General features: G+C 40.7%; 1 long non-coding RNA gene across 3 annotated transcripts in view; it reads left to right on the top strand.

The window, feature by feature from the left end:
- Positions 1-14,064: 14,064 nt before the first annotated feature.
- The window catches only part of LOC119864665, a 46,852-nt gene continuing 39,157 nt past the window's right edge, over positions 14,065-21,759 (top strand). For 2 of the 3 annotated variants that reach the window (XR_005374782.1, XR_005374779.1), the window contains exon 1: positions 14,065-14,210. This is a non-coding gene — a long non-coding RNA (uncharacterized LOC119864665). The remainder of the gene's footprint in view (positions 14,211-21,759) is intronic. The other variant, XR_005374780.1, reaches the window with a different exon arrangement.

The following is a 21,759-nucleotide window of genomic DNA, read 5'->3' as shown; positions in this document are numbered from 1 at the left end:
GGTTTATATAATTTTAACAAGTGTGCAATGAACGATTACTTTTGTTGTCATTTCAATGAAAGTGGAAATGGTATTTGGAAGATGGTGGTGGAATAAATTAAATTTGATTTTCATTGGAGACTTACTGTAAAGGAAGAAGCCAAATCTGGATGATGGGTCAAAGTTAGCTTTAAGAACACAAATATTCTTTAAGTTAGAGAGAGTTTGGTAAAGCGCAATGGATCTCACTAAAAAGTCAGTGATAATTGCTCTATGAATATCAACTCTCTTCTGTCCATTGGCCCCTTATCTTTCCCTCTTCCTTTTCTTGCTTTCTTCTCTCATTCATTCACAAATTTGTTGAGTGCTAATCAAAAAACCAGGCTTTCAGTGAAATCTTGGAGATATAAGGACAATCTGACATAAATCTTGCTCTCTAGAGTCTGAAGTTTAGGGCTTTGATGTTGAAACCATTCTCCCCATTTTCCCACTGTTGTGGATGCAGAATTAGGGGGATAGTACTGAAATACAACCCAATGTATTTCGAGGGTCCAAAAACATTATGGTGTACATCAAGAAATTTGCCTTTACAGCGTGAAGTCTTATCCTAGGAATTGCCTACACAGACCTCTCTGTGCCTTCTCACTGCTCTCTTGTCTTCCCAGTCCCTAGAACCACAATTCCAAACTGACTTTCTTTTGATCCCTGAGGGTGTAGGCTAAGGGAGATACAGGGAATAGCTGGTTTATATCAGCTTCCCAAGCAACCCAAAGGCAGGGAGAAGATATACAAATATAATATTGCTATACTGAGTTAAATCCACATTCTCCTTTCTACGATTCATTCTCATTTCAAGATCCCAAAAAAGATTGGGTAAATGGAGAGGAGATGATATCATAAACATCCTAGTTCCCATGAATAACTTGGAATACTTCATTGATCCATTTTTAAAAAAACCTTTAGAATACTTTCACTGCTTTAAAGAATTACATGTCTATAGAAAGTACAACATCAAGAGTGGATTCAATGTAAGCTGTGGATCTTGGGTGATAATCATGTGTCAGTGTAGGTTCATCAATTATAACAAATGTATTAACTCTGGAGCAGGATGTTCCTAGTGGGGGAAATTAAACATGTGCACACGTGTGTGTGTGTGTGTGTGTGTGTGTGTAGGGGAGTAGGTGGTATCTAGGAACACTTAGCTCAATTTGTTTTGAACTTCAAACTGCTCTAAAAAATAAAGTTCATTTAAAAAATCATGCACATTCATAGGCTTATTGGGAAAACTTGTCAAAACCCTAGAAAAGCATAGAAAGCAGCTAAAAATCACCCACCATCCCTCTGTCTTCAGTGTGAGATGAGTAGGATCGATTTGGTGACCATCCTTCAGTGCATCTCTCAGACCATATCTATATGTTTACAAATTTCCATAGGAAATAAGGTTGGATGTGTATGTGTGTGTGTGTATATATGTATACTCATGTTTGATTCTATGCATTTTCATGTTAATATTCATGTGCGTAATTTTTAATGGCTGCATGGTATTGGGGATATGAATATGTCATAATTTATCTAGGAGGTCTCTTATTTGAGAATCACTTAGGATTTTTTCTTTTTTAAAAAATATTTTATTTATTTATTTGAGAGAGAGAGAAAGCATATGCATGTGCAAGAGCAGGGGGACAGGCAAAGGGTGAGGGAAGAGCAGACTCCCCGTAGAGCAGGGAGCCCCATGCAGGGCTCTATCCCAGGACCCCAGGATCATGACCTGAGCTGAAAGCAGATGCTTAACTGACTGAGCCACCTAGATGCCCCTAGGATTTATTTTTTCTCATATAAATAAGGCCTCTTACAGTATTCTTTGAATCTGTGTATCTTTCCAGTCCATACCACATCTTGGGGGAGATTATGAGTTAGGCTTAATATGACCTGTGTGAATTCATATATACCATGTGTACTTCTAGGCAGGGAACCTTGAATAATTCTAGACCTAACATTTCTATTAGAGAAATAGGGGAGCAGGTATGACTGTGAGATCACACACATAATGCCTATAGCTCAGACACTTAGGCTCTGGTAAATAATAGCTGCTAATAGGATCTTTGTTGTTTCTTTTGTTTTGGTCCATGTCCCTTTGCTAAGAAAGATCTGAGTATGTGGCACAGGATGGTCTGAACCACAGAAGATGCAAAGAGAATCACATTTCTATTCTTTAAAAGTGTCTGGCTCTGGCTGTAAATAGTTTTAGAAGCAAAGGGTCAGCTCTAGAATGCAATTCACTCAACCATCCTCTTTAGAGACATGGTGAAAGGACTATAAAACAGCATCATGTAGACCACATAGCCAGTGGCCACCAAAATAATGGTCAGACAGGTTTTCTTGTTTGTTGGGCTTCCATAAATATTACTCCCTGTCAGCCTATGACTCTGTCTTAGGGCTGAAGGTCAGTACCAGATTAGTCCTTAACAAAAGCCTCTGGTACTGTCTGCTTTATCTTCTTCAGTTGTAACACAGTTGTAAAAAACACAAAACAAAACAAAACCCCAAAGAAACAACCAACAAAAACAAACCCTAAAACAAAACCTTTAACACCTAGCTGCCTCTGCCTGAATCTGCCATACATTTTGTAAGATCATGTGAGGCTCCTGTTTATGCTGTGATTTTGAACATTGACTTCAGGAAAGAAAAAAAAAATTCTTGCTATTGGTCCAGGCTCCGATTTATGGCTCTGTTCTGAGTCCCGAAATGAGATGGAAGCAATGAGATTAGTTTGGGGCTGTGAAAAGCAAGTAACATGTGCCAATGTTCAGTGACCTAAGATCAGTAGAGCAGGACAAAAAAGTTAGATGAAGACAGAGAAATGGAGAACGCCTTTGTGTCTGCCATTGTGACTCTCCTTGTGTCTGGGATGGTATTCGTTTAAACATCACAAGTCATCGTGTTTTATTAGCACTAGAGAAAACAGAGTGGATAGTATTAGATTTGATACTAGGATTAGAAATAACAGAAACAAAGTTTTGCCCGGCTGCCTCCCGACCCCTACTCAGTAACTTGTCTCACCAGTCATGGCTTCTCCCACATGAAGTCTCTATCATCTCCATCATGAACAGAGTGATACTTTCTGAATCAAAATATTGTTTTATCTCAAACAAATTTAATTAGAAATAATAGTTATGACTACTATTTATTGAACACCTATGGAGCACCTGGAACTGAACTAGGTCCTGGGTACACAGGAATCAATCAATCTTTATTAAAAGCTCACTCCATGCTTTTAATGGAGGCATTACTCTAATTGCTGAAGATATGGCAGTAAGCAAGATATCTGAAGTCCCTGCTTAAAACTTCCATTACCGTAAAAGGAGACCACCAACATGTTCATAAACAGTCAATGCCATGCAGAGAATTAAAATATGGTAATAGAGAGTGAGTGACTGGGTTATCAAGCAAAGCCCCTCAGGAGGGGTTATATTGAATGTGAAACTTTAATGAAAGGAAAATCCATCTCATTGAGGGTGAGAATTTAATCCTTGGGATAACCTGGTCAACTCAGTTTCAAAGAGGAGGAAAATGAAGCTCAGGGAGGCTAGGTAACTTCTCCACAAGTAGGGATGGGATTCAAATACTGTTTGCGCATCCAGTAAGTCCCACCATCTTGGGAATGATGATGGCAGTCTGTTCACAAATGTCTCTCAAGACAAGAGACAAGAGATCTTCAAGTGTGTACCTGCCACACTGTGGGAAGGAACTAGAGAAGGCAGGTGATTTGGGACATGGAATCTCAGAGTTTACTACTGCAGGTATAACCAGCCTGAGGGAAATACATTTGCAAAAAGAAAGTGAGCTGACTTTCTGGTGAGTGTCCAAAGGGCTTGTCCAGTTGGAGAACAGGGGATGGCTGGAGTGCACACGGGGCCAAGCCTCACCCAAATGGCCAGTGTTTGATTATAGTGCTCTGTGGTCTGGCACCTTCCATTTGCATCGCTGGAGGTAACTACTTTGGACTACTGAGCTTCACATTTAATATTTATTTAAGAGGAATGATCTCTAAGGAGATTCTGTCTTTTGAGAGTTTCATGACCTGTTTTCTTTGGCTCATTAGCTTACTGTCCCAAAGAGGAAAATATGAAAGAAAAAAAATCTCATCAGGCTCAAAATCTCACACATTTTGGCGATCTCTATCTTTTGAGGGAAGCATCTTTTTGCTTTCTGCAAACCTGTGATCAGGGATTTATGATAAACTTAGACAACTCCTTAGAGCAGGGACCTGTTTTATTAGTTTCTGTATCATCCATATGTTTGTATAAACATACTCAAGTTTAAGAATCTCTGGTTTAGGACAGTGGTTCTCAACTTTGGAAACATATTAGAGTCAGTCACTCACTGAGATTCAAAAAAATCTTGTTCACTGGTTATATCCCAGTCCCATCAAATTAGATTCTCTGGTAGTGAAACTCACACACCTGTAATTTTTTTTAAAGATTTTATTTATTTATTCATTAGAGACAGAGAGGGAGAGAAAGAGGGAGAGAGAGAGAGAGAGACAGAGACATAGGCTCCTTGCAGGGAGCCCGATGTGGGGACTCGATCCCAAGACTCTAGGATCACGCCTGGGGCCAAAGGCAGGCGCTAAACCGCTGAGCCACCCAGGGATCCCACACACCTGTAGTTTTTAAAGCTCCTTGTGCGACTCTGATATGCAGTCAAGATGGAATTGCACTGGTCTGGAGCCTTTCTATGGCATAATTGGTCATTGGGCAAAATTCAAAATAGGGAAGTTAGCTCTGGATTTCATCTACAGAAATACATAATTTTCAAGTTTTTAAGAGCCATCCTTAACCATTAGTCATATTTGGTCCTTTGATCAGAAAGGAAATTTTACCAAACAAAGAGAATGTATGCCTGCAATTATCTTTACAGATTTTTTGGGTAACTTGCTAAAAGGTAGACTCCAGGGCCCTACTTAGGTAGTCATTGATTCAGCAGGGTCAAGGAGAGGCCTGGGAAACTGTCTTTTTAATATGTACTTAGGTGATTCTGATGTAATTTGCCCTTGATCCACCTTTGGGAAATAACACTTTAGACTAGAACTTTTCAACTAGCAATATTTTGTGTTTCACTTTTAGGGCACATTTGTCTGCAAGTGTTTGCAGACATTTTTGATCATAACAACCGGTGTGCGTGAGTGTGTGTGTCTGTGCGCTATAGGGATCTAGTGAGTAGAGGCCATGGGGGCTGCTTAGCATCTTACAAAGCAGAGGGCAGAACCTCCAACAAAGAATTATCTGGTTCAAAATGTCAAGAGTGCTGAGGCTGAGAAACCCTGTCTTACATTCACATCTCATCCAAATCAAATTCCTTCTCTGCTGGCCTCACAGGAAAGACATCACCCTCTTTAGAGCTTCCATAGCTTTTTCCAAATTAACAATCATCTTCATGTGTATGTTTCATCTCCCTGATAGCAGGAACCTTATTTTAGGCCAAGATCCTTGCTCCATTCATTTTTGAGTCTCCCTCCAGCATGTAGTCCTAGCACCATGAATGTTTATCCATTTCAAACAAAATTCATTTTGAAATAGTCTTTGGGACTGACAACAAAATGGCTTTGTGACTGGTAAACCATAACTAGTGTCTACAAGGGAGAAGGAAAACCCAGGGGCCTAATATTTTAGTCTAGAAGTTTGCTAGAAATCCTCCAAGCTTCATCTGGGAAAATGTCTCTCTCTCTCCATATATATATAAAATATATACATATTTTTTCTCTGTGTGTGATATATATATAAAATATATATATTTTTAAGATTTTACTTATTTATTTATTTATTGACAGAGAGATCACAAGCAGAGGGAGAAGTAGAGGGAGAGAGAGAAGCAGGTTCCCCATAGAACAGAGGGCCCAATGCAGGCCCCAGTCTCAGGACGCTGGGATCATGACCTGATCCGAGGGCAGATGCTTAACCAACCAAGCCACCCAGGTGCTCCTTTTTTTTTTTTTTTTCAACATTCACCAAATATTACAGTTACTTCTGAATCAGCCTGGGGTATCTGTGGGTGAGCCAGCCATGGACCACCCAAGGAGCTCCATCATTCCCTGAAGGAACCTCACTGGCTGGGTCTGCTGTAGAAACTGGCTACCAGTTGGCACCTTTGAGCAAACTCACTTAGTCCCTAAGCCAATCCCAAATTCCAGGAAATAAAAATTCAACAAATAGTTCTACACAGATCTGTGAGGGAATTAAGCAAGAAACAGTGCTCTCACTGCCTCTAAAAATAGCAGGTAATTACCTTTGAAGAACTTTAAGAAGATGCACTTAATGGCACAGAGTACAGCAGCAAAGGACTCATTTGTTTGTTGATAGGAGTTGTCTCTATGTCATCAGGAGACTCTGGAGTGTTGGAAACCCAATCAATATTTGAGTACTATGGAGTTACTATGCTACTGGGCTGACCATAGTCAAAAGCAAGAAACTGCCCTTAGTGAGGCTGACCTGACCACATTTTTTACTAAATTGGTCATGTTAGTTTTCCCAACTTTGATTTTTGCTCCCATTTTTACACTTGGCACAAATACTGTGGTGAAATGCATTCACTACTCTTTTGCTTTACGTGTTAGAACAATCTCTCAGTGCCATCAGCTCTTTAAATGCTACTTTGGAGATATTCCAATTCCAGAAAGATTGAATACAGAAATGAGATACTCCACAGATTGGTTGTGAGGGTTCACCAATTTAGCAACTTGCCCCCGTCAGTTAATCGCCCACAGAATACTGGGTTAAGAAGAAATTACTTTTTCTTCTTCCTCGTGCTTTAATTTTCCATCTAGGCAATATGCACTAAAAGACTTGGAATTATGAAAAGTATGAAAAAATGTGTTGTTTCAAATAGTTGGCTGGGTTGTTCATCAGCCGGAGGCCCAGCACAGGTGTGAATATTTGTTTATAATCTAAACACAGCCGAGTAAACAGTCCCATTTTGCACCCATCTTTTCTTTCCATACAATGCTTGGAATATTTTCTTTGTGATGGTCAGTGACTTTGTTTAACTTTTAAAAAGGCTGAATGGGAAGGAAGGGCCTGGAGACTCGTAACTGTTTGTACAAGGCCCTAAAGTGACTGACAGCTGAACTAAGCTGGCCATAGAGCCCTGACATTTTGTCAGCTCCCCTGAGGAGTCAGATGTGATGTCCACTGCTCACCTGTCAAGTGCTGATAGAAAAACAACTCTGTCACATGTAGCCTTCGAGGCTACTCACATGACCCCTAACCCTGGGACCCCTTCGGAGTTCTCCACGGAGTATCAAAATCCTTTCAAATATTTCCAGCTGGACACCTTCTTGAGCTGTAATGGCAGTTTAGCTTCTTGCCATCGGTGGTCATTGTTGAGGGAAACCACCCCCTACCCCCACCCCCTCCACTGCCCTGGGCAAGGTCAAATTTTGGAACCTTGTTGACAGCAAGAGAGAGGGGCTATGCTTACTGGCCAATAAACATCCTACGAATGGAAAAGTGTCTCTTCAGGGTAGCAAGAAAATAATTCAGTTGATTGAGTCCATTCAGAGTACGAATGAATAAATTTCATGGAGGAGAACAAAATCATCTTAAAACTATAACATTTGAGGTCTCACAGGGTTCTAAGGAGTCCCTGGGTTAGTTACAGCATTCCTCAGGACAAACTAAAATGGCATTGGGCAGAATGTCCCCAAACCAACAGATCCACAACGGGCTAGTTGAAGCCAGAATATTTCCACTGCTCGTTCCAGAGATGGTTCCTTTTTTCTCTGGTTTCCCAGATTGTCAGACTAAAGGGCCTAAGCATTTGCTGTGCACATGGAAGCTCAGACTCTTAATTCCTTAACAGAAATTTCCATCAAAATGAGCTAAAAATAGCCAAATGAAAGGAAAGTCATGAACTGTATCTTTCGACAGTATGATCATCATTTCCTTCATTTTACAGATGAAGAAATTGCGATCCAGAGAAGGGAAGTGGCTTTGCCCCCAGCTATAGAAGTGGTAAAGGACCAACTGTCAATGAAGACTTGAATTTCCTCCTTCCCTCCCTCCTTCCCTTTCTCCCTCTTTCTTTCTTTCTTTCTTTCTTCTTTCTTTCTTTCTTTCTTCTTTCTTCTTTCTTTCTTTCTTTCTTTCTTTTTCTTTCTCTTTCTTTCTTTCTTTCTTTCTTTCTTTCTTTCTTTCTTTCTTTCTTTCTTTCTTTTAGAGAGAGAGAGAGAGAGCACAAGCAGGGGGAGGGGCATAGGGAGAGGGAGAAGTAGACTCCCCCCACTGAGCAGGGAGCCTGACAGTGCTCAATCCCAGGATCCTGGGACCATGACCTGAGCCAAAGGCAGATGTTTAATTGACTGAGAAACCCAAGTGCCTCTCCTTCATTTCTTTAAAGCCTCGTCCTTAAAAGTCACTGCTGATTTCTAAATCTAAATTCATACATTATTGTATCCTATAGATACAACCTGTTTTATAATGTGTGATTGTTTAAAAATAAGCTAGCGGATCATAATAATTATATTTTTGGGGAAAATCAACTGTGAAAGATTACTTCTCATGTTTTTTCCCCCCTTTGGTGCCATTTATGACAGCATCTAATACTAATTCAAGTGCTTGAACTACCTGAATCACAATTCAGTCTGATACCTGGAATTGACATCATATTTGTCTGTCTGTTCTAGGACAACTCCCCATAGAATGAGCTTTGTGATTTTCCCACCTTCCTTAGCAAGTCAATTTAGCTCCTCCAGCCTCCCTGGTAGAGCCTAGTTTTTATTTATTTATTTATTTATTTATTTATTTATTTATTTGGCATTTTTTTGCACATTTCCTTTTGAGAGACTGTGAACCATCCTCCTGAAGTGGCTCAGCTTCCTTAGTTACCAAGGCCCTGGACAAATCAGCCCACTTCTCATTTCCTGGCCCAGGCACTGAGCTGAGATGTCAACCCAGATCTTTAACATCAGAACCCTGGGCTCTTACCGTGTTATTCAAACGATTGAGTCTCATGATCTGGGAAACTGGTGATGGATAAGGATCAATCTCTAGAAGGAACAATAGAAATGTTCCGGATCAAACAAAATTTCTGTATATCTGTCAGTTTGTGAACATACCTTTTGAGACCATTTAGTTTATCTTGAGAAATGCTGTTAAGGTTTTAACTCCAAAGGATACTGTGCTATCTTGCTCTTCCATGTACCAGCAACATCAACTTCACTTTGAACAAGATCCTCAGGTGATTCATGTGAACAATAAAGTTTGAGAAAAGCCTTGGAGGTTGGAGAGAGCCACAAAAGTTACTCTTTAACTTTGCCTCCCTTGTTCATGGCTAAGTAGGTAAGGTTTTTCCAACCATTTATTTTTCTTCTCCACTACCACTAGGCTCATCCCTTCCCTCCTCTTTCAGTTTCCTTGTCCTGTCTACCCACCACTAACCCCCTTCTACTTAAGTCCTTAAAATCCTATTTGTTTGACATGAAATATTGTTGTATATTCTGGTCTGTTTTCTAGAAACCTTTAATGTATTTATAGAATTCCCTTTTTCAAGTAGAGGTCACTCACTCTTCCTTATTTCGTATAACACAAGACAAAAAACAAGAGTCAGATTTCCCCTTACTTCTTTTGGTTGCTTCCAAGATCACATTCATTCTAGAACTATTTCTAAATTTTTTTTTTTATTTACTTATGAGACAGAGAGAGAGAGAGAGAGAGGCAGAGCCACAGGCAGAGGGAGAAGCAGGCTCCATGCAGGGAGCCCGACGTGGGACTCGATCCCGGGCTCCAGGATCACACCCCAGGCTGAAGGCAGGTGCTTAACCGCTGAGCCACCCAGGGATCCCCTCTAGAACTATTTCTTTGAGGATTTTTAAAATACAGCAGAGAAAAGCTCGATAAACTTATGTGTATTAAAATGAAGAACATAGGTAAAATTAAGAACAAATGCAGCAAGAGCAAAAGGAAAGAACAGAGTTTTTAAATGCACACACAATTCAGAATTGTATCCAGAATGTGTAGTGAAATCCTAAATATGAATACAACAAAACCCAATTTAAAGGAGATGGGAAAAACGTTTGAAGCAGTCCTCAGATCAGGAAGCATGAGTATCACACATGAAAATGAAAAGATGCTGAACTATGCTACTAATTAGGGACACATATGCTAAAGCCTTAGTAAATACCATTTCGCACCCAATTAAGAAGCTGGACAACATCAAGTAGGATGATGATACTGAGTATTGGAAACTTAGGCTCCTGGATGGAGTATCAATGTTGATGACAGCATTAGAGAGCAATTGGTGTATCTAGTTAAGCTGAAGAGCCCTTACTCTGTGACCCAACCGTGTCATTGCTGGGTGAGTCCAGAGCAACTGTTAGCCAGATGCACAAGAACTATGTATGAAATGTTCACTGGAGCAATATCTGAGATGACAAGAGTTGTAAACAACTTCATGCTCACCAGGAAGAAGGATACACTGTGTGTTTATCCAGTAAAAAACTACACAGCAATTGTATGTGGATGAAACTGAAGTAGGTATATGTGTATGTTTATATATTTATATTTATATATCTCAACTTGGATCCATTTCACCTTGTAATGTTCAATTCATTAATGGTAGAAGAATATAAAGCATACCATTTATGCAAAATTTAAAAACATTGAAAACAAAGCTTTGTTTAAGGATATACGTATATGTAGTAAAAACATAAAGCAATGCTTGGTGATGATAAACATCACATTTAGGACAGTCGTTATTTTGGTGGAATAGGAAGGAGGACAAATCTATGAGGATTTACGGAAGAGGTTGCAATAATGTTAGTGCAGAGCTTTATTTCTTAAGCTGAGTGATAGATACAAAGGTATTTATTATATTTTCTTTATATTGTGTTGGAGTCTGAATATTGATTATATAATATTAAGACAAAAGAACTTTTCCTTTTAAGACTGTGTGACTCAGAGCAGATTCTCATCCCATCTTTGATGAACTCTCACCATATCCAGCCTATAGTTTTCCTCTCCGTGTTTCCTATCATCGCCTGCATAATTTCAGCAACCCTGTTGCTCAGTCAATGACCCCGCAGGTCCTAGTCCTTCTATGCTCCAGCAATCTTGAACATCACTTGCCCAAGGAACTCAACAGGTTGCATCTTGGATTGTGTCACCCAGAACATGTCTACCTAACATCCCCCTGACTCTCTTCTTCTATTTCTTCCACGTTCTTGCTTATCTGTACTTTGACCTTCTGGTGAGCTCAATTTCTTTGACCTCCAATCCTCTCCTGAGTTATTTTCTGCCTTCTTAACCACCCTGGACCCATAGTCAATACCTTAGCACTTTGATCACACTCACCTTGCCTAACTCTGATTGCCCATTCTCTTGAATCCTGGCCTACGATATGGAATAATGCTCACAGAAACCACATAACAGTCCTGACTGGCATCATTACAAATCCATTTTCTACAGAGCAGCTAGGCTCCAGGCTCTGACACCAGTCTTTTCACTCACTCCTCGTTGAAATCATTCCTAGCCTTCAATATCAATGGGCAATGGTTCCCCTTGTTCTAGAATGGTGAGTTAACTGTGTCCTGCAGAACTAAGGTTTCGGGGAGAGGAGTGGGATATGCTTCAAGAGTAGCTCAAGAAGTCTTCTCAGGAAGGCTCTGGGTTGCCATTCTCACTTCAGTCAAAGAAGATCCACTTTAACCATTTAAAATATTGGTCTTCCAAATAAGATTGCAACCAATCGGGATCCCTGGGTGGCGCAGTGGTATGGCGCCTGCCTTTGGCCCAGGGCGCGATCCTGGAGACCCAGGATCGAATCCCACGTTGGGCTCCCGGTGCATGGAGCCTGCTTCTCCCTCTGCCTGTGTCTCTGCCTCTCTCTCTCTGTGTGACTATCATAAATAAATAAAAATTAAAAAAAAAAAAAAAAGGATTGGCTACATTCAGTTTAAAAAAAAAAAAAAAAAGATTGCAACCAATCAATCAGCCAATCAGTAAAGGTGTGGGGGGACCAGTTCAGGCATTTTAAACCCTTCGGTGGCTTTCCATTGCATTTGATATAGAATACAATCCCTTAGCATGGAGTCTGTGGGACCTGGCCCTGTCTCCTTCCTGACTTCATCTCATGCTTCTCACCTGTGGTGAGAACACTATCCTCCCACTGCCCTTCGGCTCCTACCTCTAGGCCTGTGTGACGTACCACATACCTGCTGATGTACTTGTTTCCTTGTTCTATGTCTGACTCCTCGTTTTCAAGTATCTGCTTATATGTCACCTTCCCTGGTCTTCCTCATTATTCTCCATCACACTATTTTACTCATTTCCTTCATAGTACTTCTTGCCATCACCTTTGTCAAATATTCTGTTTGCTTCCTCATTTAGTATCTGTCTCTCCCACCCCTACATTGTAATTCTCTTGCAGGGAGGCCTCACGTTCGTTTTGTTTAGCATTCAGTGGCAGAGTGAAAGGGTGGCTTCAACCCCTCCTCAGGTCCTTCTAAGTAGGATCTTCACCCCAACCCACCTCAAATAAATTAGTAACTAAAAAGGAAACAACACTCTTGCTGTGCACGTGCGGCTTCATGGAAAGCGCTGCATCCCTTTCCTTTTCAGCCAGATGCTGCCCCTGGACCTTCGCCACAGAGAAATTTGGGAGCTGCCCTGGGATCAGCTGATCCCTAGTGGATCCTATTCACATTAATAGGAGGTACTCAGGAAATACTTTTTTTTTTTTTGAATGAATGAATCAATAAATCTTTGAAAGTTCGAAAAAGCAGCAGCCTAGGGAATAAAGTTCATCTCATGTAGATCAATCTGAGCAAGAAAAGTAGTTGACATCAATCTTCTCTCTTCTCCTCATCATCTACTACCTACCCTGCTAGTCTATTCCGGGACAAAGGACAATTAGACAGAATGAATATGCAACCCTGACTTCTAATATGTGTGCTATGTTGAGTCTTCTGATGTGATATGATGCATCAGGACACTTGCAAAGGTCTGTGGTGAAAGATGCACTGATTTCGGAATAAGTTGGTTAATTACTTCAGTGTTTCAAGACACAACTCAAGCATCCTCAGTTTATCTCGAAATAAGTGGCAAGCTTTCAGAGGTTGGAATGGCTGCGGTTACAGTGGATCACACAATTTTACCACTGCACTGCAGGACAGAGAACAGTAGTTATTACTTCAAACACAGGAGGCAGATTAGATATGATCAGTAGTTAAGAAAGCCAAACCCCAAACAGAAAAATCTCAATTATACCCTGTGTATACCTGGGTTGTCATGGCCACACCTTCCCTTGGCAAGTGTGTCCAAGTACATTTTCTCCCTAGGCTGCCTTTCCTCTTGCCTGCTGTGATTGTCCTCAAGGCTTATAATGAAACATGGTGAGATAGCAAACATGTGGTTTGTGTGGGTGTATTTGTTTTTCTGTACAAACAAGATTGAATCCTTTAGAAGAAATACACAAGCAGGAATTGGCTTCAGGCAAAAAACAGGGTGAAGCAATGGTGAAGGTGGGTGGGTGGGTGGGTGCAGGGTGCTCAGGCATGTGAGCTGGGCATCTGGATTAATACAGGGATTGAAACTGAAATGGAAGAGGGGAGAGTTTTTTTTTTTTTGTAGGGTGGGTGAGTATGATGATTTCGTAGCTACTTTTTGGAGGGAATAAGTGTCATGAACCAGGTGCTAGGTTCTTTAAGTTCAGATTGCTTATTAAGCCTTTCAGAAATACCATGAAACAGGCACTCGTTATCTGCATTTGACATGTGAAGATAGTGAGGCTCAAAGAGGTTAACTCATTTGCATAAGGTGCCACAGTTAGTGCCAGAGCCAAAATTTTAATCTAGGATTGTCCACCTCCAAAGTTTGGGCTCATAACCACTGTTTGGCACTCTGCTTCCAATTGGGAGAATAGTCCAGATTCCAAAGGAGAAGTTAAGTTTACAACTAAAGAGAGACATTTCTTAGGAGATAGCAAGAGACAGAAGTCAATCTCTGGCAGTTTCATTAAGGTATGTCATAAAGGAGAGACCTGAGGAGTACACAAAGCATGATCCATGAGTCATCAGCATCACCTGAGCATCACCCTAGACTCACTGAAACAGAGCTTGCATTTTAACAGGATCCTCAAGTGATTCCTATACACAACAAAGCCCGAGAGGTACTGCTTTAGAATTTATATTATGCCATCTTGGCAACTTGGTGAACTCCTATTCATTCTTCAAAGCCCAGGTCAGATATCTTTCTTTTTAATTCCAGTATAATTAACACACAGTGTTATATTACTTTCAAGGGTACAATATAGTGATTCAACACTTCCATACATCACCTGGTGCTCATCACAACAAGTGCACTCCTTCGTCCCCATCATTCCCTTTACCATCCCCCTACTTACATCCCCTCTGGTAGCCATCAGCTCATTCTCTATAGTGAAGAGTCTGTTTCTTGGTCTTCCTCTCTCTTTTTTTCCCTCTTCGATCGTTTGTTTTGTTTCTTAAATTCCACATATGAGTGAAATCATATGGTATTTGTCTTCCTCTGACAGGACCTCCTACTTATCTCTATCCTGTGCTCATCACACTGTGCTTGTTTACCTGTCCTTGAGAAGGGGGTATCTTTGTATTCTAGCATCAGTCAACTATGTCCCTTCAACATGATAGGTTCCAAAAAGTATTCAATTATTTAATTTAGTTAATTGTTATTCAAATTAAGTCTCTCTTGGACAGTAGCTTTTAAATTTTCCTGTGCCCAAAAGTCACCTGATAAGCTTGTTAAACTGGAGCTGTGGACCCCGCACCCATAGATTCTGATTCTGCATATTTAGTTGGGTCTCAGGAATTTGCATTTAAAAAATGTTATTTATTTATTTATTTATTTGATTTTATTCTTAAGTAATCTCTGCACCCAACATGGAGCTCAGACCTATAATCCTGAGATCAAGAGTGGAACATTCCACCTACAGAGCCAACTAGGTTCCACAGGAATTAGCATTTTTAACTAGTAGCCCTAAGTATTTCGGGTGCGTATAGTCAATGTAAAAATCTTGTTTAGAAATATTTCTAAACTGGAGCCTGGGATTTTGAGCTTCTGGTCAAGGGGGCTGCTATTGTTCTGCTTATTATACTGGGCTCTATGTTGTCCAGACACCAAAAGTGACCAAATCTGTCAGTGAGGGAGCTGCTCGAGTATGTTTGGACTATGTTTCAGGAAGGACTATTGTTCTCTTTATAGAGAGATGAATATGTGGTCAATTTTAGGCCCTAACAGTCTGAGTTACTCTACTGATAGGCAGCTCCACTGTTGTAGAAGTCTCCCTCCTTCCATTGACCCAGTGGCGCCAGTATTCGGGCGACACATAAGTATTTTCCATATGTACAGCTCTGATTGTGCAAGTGCTGCTAAGTGCCAGGCAATGGGTGATATTTATTTAATTCATACAACAATGCTAGGGGGCAACACTATCTCCCTTTTAATGACAAGGAAACTGAGCCTTGGAGACATTTCACAACTTACTTGGAGTCACAGTTAAAAAGGGGCTGACCTTGGTTTCTCTGATTCCAAAGTTCTTGCTTCCTTCTTGTTTGTCTCTGTTTCCTCAGCTACACTTTCTGCCCCAAATCCCCCGGGGATGGGCACAGCTGGGGATAGTTAGAACCTTCCATAACATCCATTCCCTGCACTTCTATTCTAAGCAGCATCCATAACCACTTTTCTCCAGCTGTAGAGTGTATTTATACTAACACAATTCTGTTCCTAAGAGAGTTTTTAACTGGTTTGACTTTTCCCTTAGCTGGTGGTCTGAGTCCCTACATATCTTCATGGCTGGAAGAAAAGGCACATGGAGACATATTTCTGAGTTGTTACAACAACTGACTGAAATCACAAGAGTGGAGGCAATCAATCCAATCCAAGAAATTGGATCGGCAGGGCTGTAGCTGCTTTAGTTAGCTATCTAAATTTCTCAGGAAACAAAGCAAAGTTGTTTTTTCTTGGGAGGTAGGGTTTATTATTCTGGTGGGTAGGAGGAAAGAATGGGTTAAATATAATATGGTATATTCTTAAAATGAGACACTATGCTGCTGAATTTTCTTCAATGTCTACTATACCAATAGGCTTAATTCCTGTCTTCATAGAATTTACTATGTATTAGATGAAGTGGAACAATGTAGATCTATATATTCTATCAAAGAAAGTCATCCAAGGTATGTTGTAACAATGCAAAATGTAATTCTCAGAGGAATAAATAAAAAAGAGAAAAATGTTCAGGAAAAAAGTCTCTACAGATAGATAAATTTGCCTGATTGTTGTACACAATGTTATTAATGGCAGTTATCTTCAAGGACTAGGAATGGGTTGGGTTAGAGATGGAGGAATGGATGAGAATAATGGACTTCGTGCATTTTTGTGGCAGGGATTGACAACTGTCCTCCCTCAAATCCCTTCTTCAGTTAAAAAACAAGGGAGAACATTTTCTAGACTCCCTGTGGCTCAGTGTAGCCGCGTGACTAAGTTCTGGGCAAGCAGGAAGTTAAAAGTATTGTAGAGGACAGGTAGCAGGGCCCCTAAAAAGGGAGGGGACTAGCCCTATTGCCCATATTCCTTTCTGCTGCCTGGAATGTGGATTGATGGTGTGGCTCCAGCAGCCATGTGGGGACCAAGAGTCTGTCTTGAGGGAGGGAGCCACAAACAGGAGAATACAGGAGGAAGAGCGTTAGGTCTTCCCCATACCAATCTACTACTGCTCTGCTGTCTACTTTGGGAGTCATAAGCCACATGTGGATATTTTAATTTAAATTAATTAAAGTCACATAAAATAAAAATTTCGGTTCCTCAGCCCCACTAGCTACATCTCAAGTGTTCAATAGCTATGCAGTGGCCAGTGGCTACTGAATCGGACAACACAGATCCCAGAACATTCCCATTATCACAGAAAGGTCTCTAGTGCTGCTCTACTGCTTGCTTCTAGACTACAAGAGAGACTAAATCCCCATATATTTATGTCTTTGTTACTAGTAGCTGAGTTAAACACACATTATACAAATTCTTTTTACGAATACACATAACAATTATATCTTATTAAACTAATACAGTTTTGAATACATGATTGAATATCAAATATGGATTAAAATAGATAAAGATGTACTATATGTAACCTGGTAATAAAATAATAGAGGAATATTGCGTCAAGAACAGATTTTAAAAAGCCTATGGTATATAAGAGATCTGGAAAATTATAAACCTTTAGATTTGTCTCCTTGTTCAAAAGCAAAAGCCTGGGCACCCAGAGTTTATATAACCTCCACTTTGAATTGACGTAGACCACACACCAGGTAGGCATACACATTTCTATAGAGTTGTTGTCTACACATTCAGCTATGGAGCATATTAAGAATGTTCTAAGAGATACAGTTAACATTCACGGGAGACACTTTTATAAGGATAAGATATGGTCTAGTGCTCTTTAGCTATTCATCAAACTCTCTGCTGTTTGCATTTTGAAAATATACAATGACATTACATTTTAAATACACTGAGTTATACTGTGCTTTCTTTGAACCTGCAGCAAAATTATGATACCATTGTGTATTTTTAAAGATTAAATATTTCTCATATTTTTGTGCTACAGCAAGCAAACCAAAGGCTTTTAGCATTCCAGGTCTTGTAGACAATTTCAACAAGGTTGTTTATTCTTCATTCGACGTGTGCGGGATTCAGGGAAGTCATTTTCATTCTTCTAAGAAGGTGCCACCCAGGTAATCTCTGACAAATGAACGTCAATGCATTTTCTCATCAGTCTGGAAAATGCAGCATATAAAACCCATGTATCGGGGCTGAGGTAGCCAAGGGCAGATGGACCAAGATCCTATGGCAGATGCTTATAACAAAACAGAGAAACCTGCAACTTACTTTTAACAGGGCACCAAATGTACTAAGTCCCTAAACTCCCCATCTGGTACTCTGCCAGCACAGACCAAGGACATGTGTCTTCTCCCCCTCTTGTGTGTGTGTGTGTGTGTGTGTGTGTGTGAGTATGTGTGCACATGTGCATGCATTTTAGTTTTCAGGACATGATAATATGACATATATGCTATTACTGTACATTTTTATTTTTAATTCTGCTGAAAGTCTTAGAAGCTCATTGAGATGGATGAATATTGAAAGCCGGACAAGTGTGTTCTCAGCCGGCAATTGGTACTATTCTGAAATCCCTTTTTTGTTACGCTGGGAAAGAAAGCGGTTACAATGGTGGGTTCGGTATGACCACCACTTCCTTTTCACCTTTGCCAGAGAAAGAAAGGGATGAGAGCAAAGACTAATGGTGGCTGAGGGCTCTGGGTCCCACTCCTAATTTTGACTTAACATTTCATTGTTTTTCCTTCCATCCTCAACAGCGATGGTGATTTTTTGGGTGCAAACTTTAGGATCTGGGACTATGGCCTACTGTCCATTCAGTGCATCACGTCTGATATCAAGAAAATGCTAAGAGCAATTTAAATTTTTACTGAAGTCTCTTGAAATAACGTGCAAAGGGGATTCAGCCTTCGTAACTTTGTAGAATCCTCTTTCCCCCTCTTTGTCCCTTGTCTCTGGAAGGCAACCACCTCTTGCTATACTTCCCCACAGCCCCCTACTCTTTCCAAACTCCCTCTTATATAAAGATTTCTCCATTTTTCACACCGTTTTTCAATTCTCCTTTGCTATTACCAGCACTAACACAACCGAAGGCCTCGAGGGTAGAGCAGGCACCTTGGGAAGCTCCATGGGAAGCAGTGGGAAGGCAAAAACATGAGTGACTTGCATTCCTGAGTTGTTTTTTTGTTTTTTGTTTTTTTTATTTCTGATACAAAACCTCTAACACCTTTCTGACTCATCCCTCCCTCTTCAGACGTCCATGCCCCCTTACTCTTACCCGATCTGCAACTTTGCCAGTTTCTTCCCAACTACTGACCCCCATCCCACTACTAGCCACTTGTCTCTTCTTTTCTCCCACCTTCCTCTGCTATGTGACCCTGAGCTAGTCACCCTCATCCCAAGCCCTTGGTTCCCTTAGCTGGAGACAAGGCATGTTCTAGAAGGTCTCTGAGTGTGCTCTTATTCTGCAGTTACAAGATTCAGGTCACACCTGCTCAAGAAAAATACATGTAACTTGGTTAAAATTGAGCACCTGGGCATCGTTACCCTTTCTACTTTGAAGTATTTTTAATGGCACAGATAACACATGAGTATTTATTCCTACGCAAAGTGAAAGCACTGTAGATAAGACTCAGATTGTTCCTTCTACCCAGCCCAACCCATACCGCCTTCTTGTTTTCAAGATCAAAGAAACACAAAACCCTCCAAACTTTATCTACTTTACTTCTTTAGGAGTATGACCTGTGCTTTTCCCGGCAGTTTTCTGTTTCTATTTTTTTTTAAGATTTATTTATTTATTTTAGAGAGCGGGAGAGAGAATGTGAGTGGGGGGAGGAGCAGAAGAAGAAAATTTTCATCTTCAAAATGATTCCCCACCGAGCGTGGACCCTGACATGGGGTTTAACCCTGTGACCTGTGAGATCACGACCTGAAACTAAGAGTCAGATGCTCAACCGACTGAGCCACTGAGGCACTCCCATTTTCTGTCTTTCTACCCATATGTGTATCTGAAGAAACTGTGTCATATTGTTTTGTGAGGTTTTCAAAAATATATACATGCAGTTTCTGTACATTTTTATTTTCCAGTCCTACTGACTGGCTGAGGGGGCTCATCCAAATAAGAGCTGAAAGTTGCGCAAGTGTGTTGGTGGTAGGCCATTGATGGTGTTATCGATGTAAAAACAAAAATATAAATGGTATATACTGGGCTTGTCGTTTTGCACTTGCTTTTCCCTCCCCTTACTACCAGTTGTTACAGAACATAGGTCACTCTTTTTAACAGCTTGCTAGTATTCCATGTAGGAATCATAATCACAGCCACAATTTATGGTCTGTAGATTATTTGCCAAGAAGCGTTCTTTCTGAATCCTTGTGGAACTCCATGACGTAACTGTTCCCATTTAACAAAGGAGAAATCTCAGAACCAATATAAAAACACCACGCTTTATTTCATCTCCTGCTGGCCACGGAAGGTGTTTCCAGCTGCTTCCATGACAAACATGCTACCAAACCTCCTTGTCCAGGTGTTGCTATGAGAATGGTATGAGGATGAGTGTAGGCATGGGCATGAAAGGAAATTGCTGAGGGTGACATATGTGCATTTTTAGGTTTAAGAGATACTGCCAAACTGCCTTTGATGATCTTATCAAGTGAAACTGTGAACACTAAGAAGGGAGAGGATGTGCTATGAAGTAGGGAGAGGCTGGCAAGGTGGCCGGAAAAGGGACACCCCAAACTCTAATTTCGTTCATTTTTTAAGGATTATTTATTTATTTATTAATGAGAGACACAGAGAGAGAGGCAGAGACACAGGCAGAGGGAGAAACAGGCTTCCTGTGAGGAGCCTGATGTAGGACTCGATCTCAGGACTCCGGGATCACGCCCTGAGCCAAAGGTGGATGCCCAACCGTTGAGCCACCCAGAAGTCCCTTCATCCATTTTTCAACTGTGTATAAGAACAATCCTGGGTAAAGGCAGAAGTTTCCCACTATTTCTTCCAAGTCCCCTAAACTCTAAGGCATCTTCCTGCTTCTGCTTTGCCTTCCTCAGCCCATAAGACCCTCCACCCTCTCAGCAGTGCATCTGGGCACCAGCTGTGCCAGCTTTGTTAGGCTTAGGAAAGACGTCAAGCCCTTCAGTATTTACTTTATCCCAAGAACATTAAGGAAGGTAGACAGCCCTCCGTCCCTATGCACCATTTACACAGATGTCAGGCTGTGGATGTGGGTTCATTTTTCATTGGGTAATCTGCAGGTATGAATTAAACCATAACCTGCCTTGCTGACACCACGGCATCAATATTTTCTCAGACTGGAACATGGTCTCCCTGTTCTTATCCACCACTTAAAAATAAACTTAACATATGGCGTTTGTCTTATGGCAAAGGAATGCAATGTGTTTTTCTTGACATATGACTCAATTCAAACATTAGGCAAAACTTTGATATTTCAGAGAAGTTTGCTGCTGGAGGGAATATGCTTGCTACCTTCCCCATTAAACGGGCTAATTCCTTGAGGCAAATTTCCGGAATGAAATCCGGAACTGAGATGTTCCAAGTTTCTCAGATAATTGAGTTCCTTAAATCACAATATGTGTGGTACAGACCCTAGGGTACTGCTGGATACTCCATGAGACATCTTAAAATAGTCAAAAGAATATACAAACTGGGTACAAGTTGGGAACACACATGGTGATATTTATACAGCTTTCCCAAAGACCCCACAATGCTTGACCAATCATTTAAACATGCCCCAATGTCACCACACAGATGGAGGCAAAGCAAAGAGGACCATAGACACATAGCAAATACTTGCAAGTGAGGGGGGCTTGGCAGGCCCAATCAGTAAAGCGTGAGGGTTTTTTTTAGTGGTTTTTTTTTTTTTTTTTTTAAGAGAGAGAGAGAGAGATTGAGCATGAGCAGAGGAAGGGACAGAGGGAGAGAGAGAACCCCAAGCAGACTCTACAATCAGCTCGGAGCCCAATTCAGGTTCAATCTCATGACCTGAGCCAAAATCAAGAGTGGAATGCTTAACCAACTGCTGTAATTCTCGGGGTTGTGAATTCAAGCCCCACATTGGAGGGTAGAGTTTACTTTAAAAAAAAAAAAAAAAAAGGCTTGCACGTGGAAAAAACATTCAAATATTCAAAT

The sequence above is a fragment of the Canis lupus genome, chromosome 20, assembly GCF_011100685.1.
Source record: "Canis lupus familiaris isolate Mischka breed German Shepherd chromosome 20, alternate assembly UU_Cfam_GSD_1.0, whole genome shotgun sequence".
In the NCBI taxonomy this organism is placed as follows: domain Eukaryota; kingdom Metazoa; phylum Chordata; class Mammalia; order Carnivora; family Canidae; genus Canis; species Canis lupus.
The sequence above is the reverse complement of the archived record's forward strand: the minus strand, read 5'-3'. Positions and strand labels throughout refer to the sequence as shown.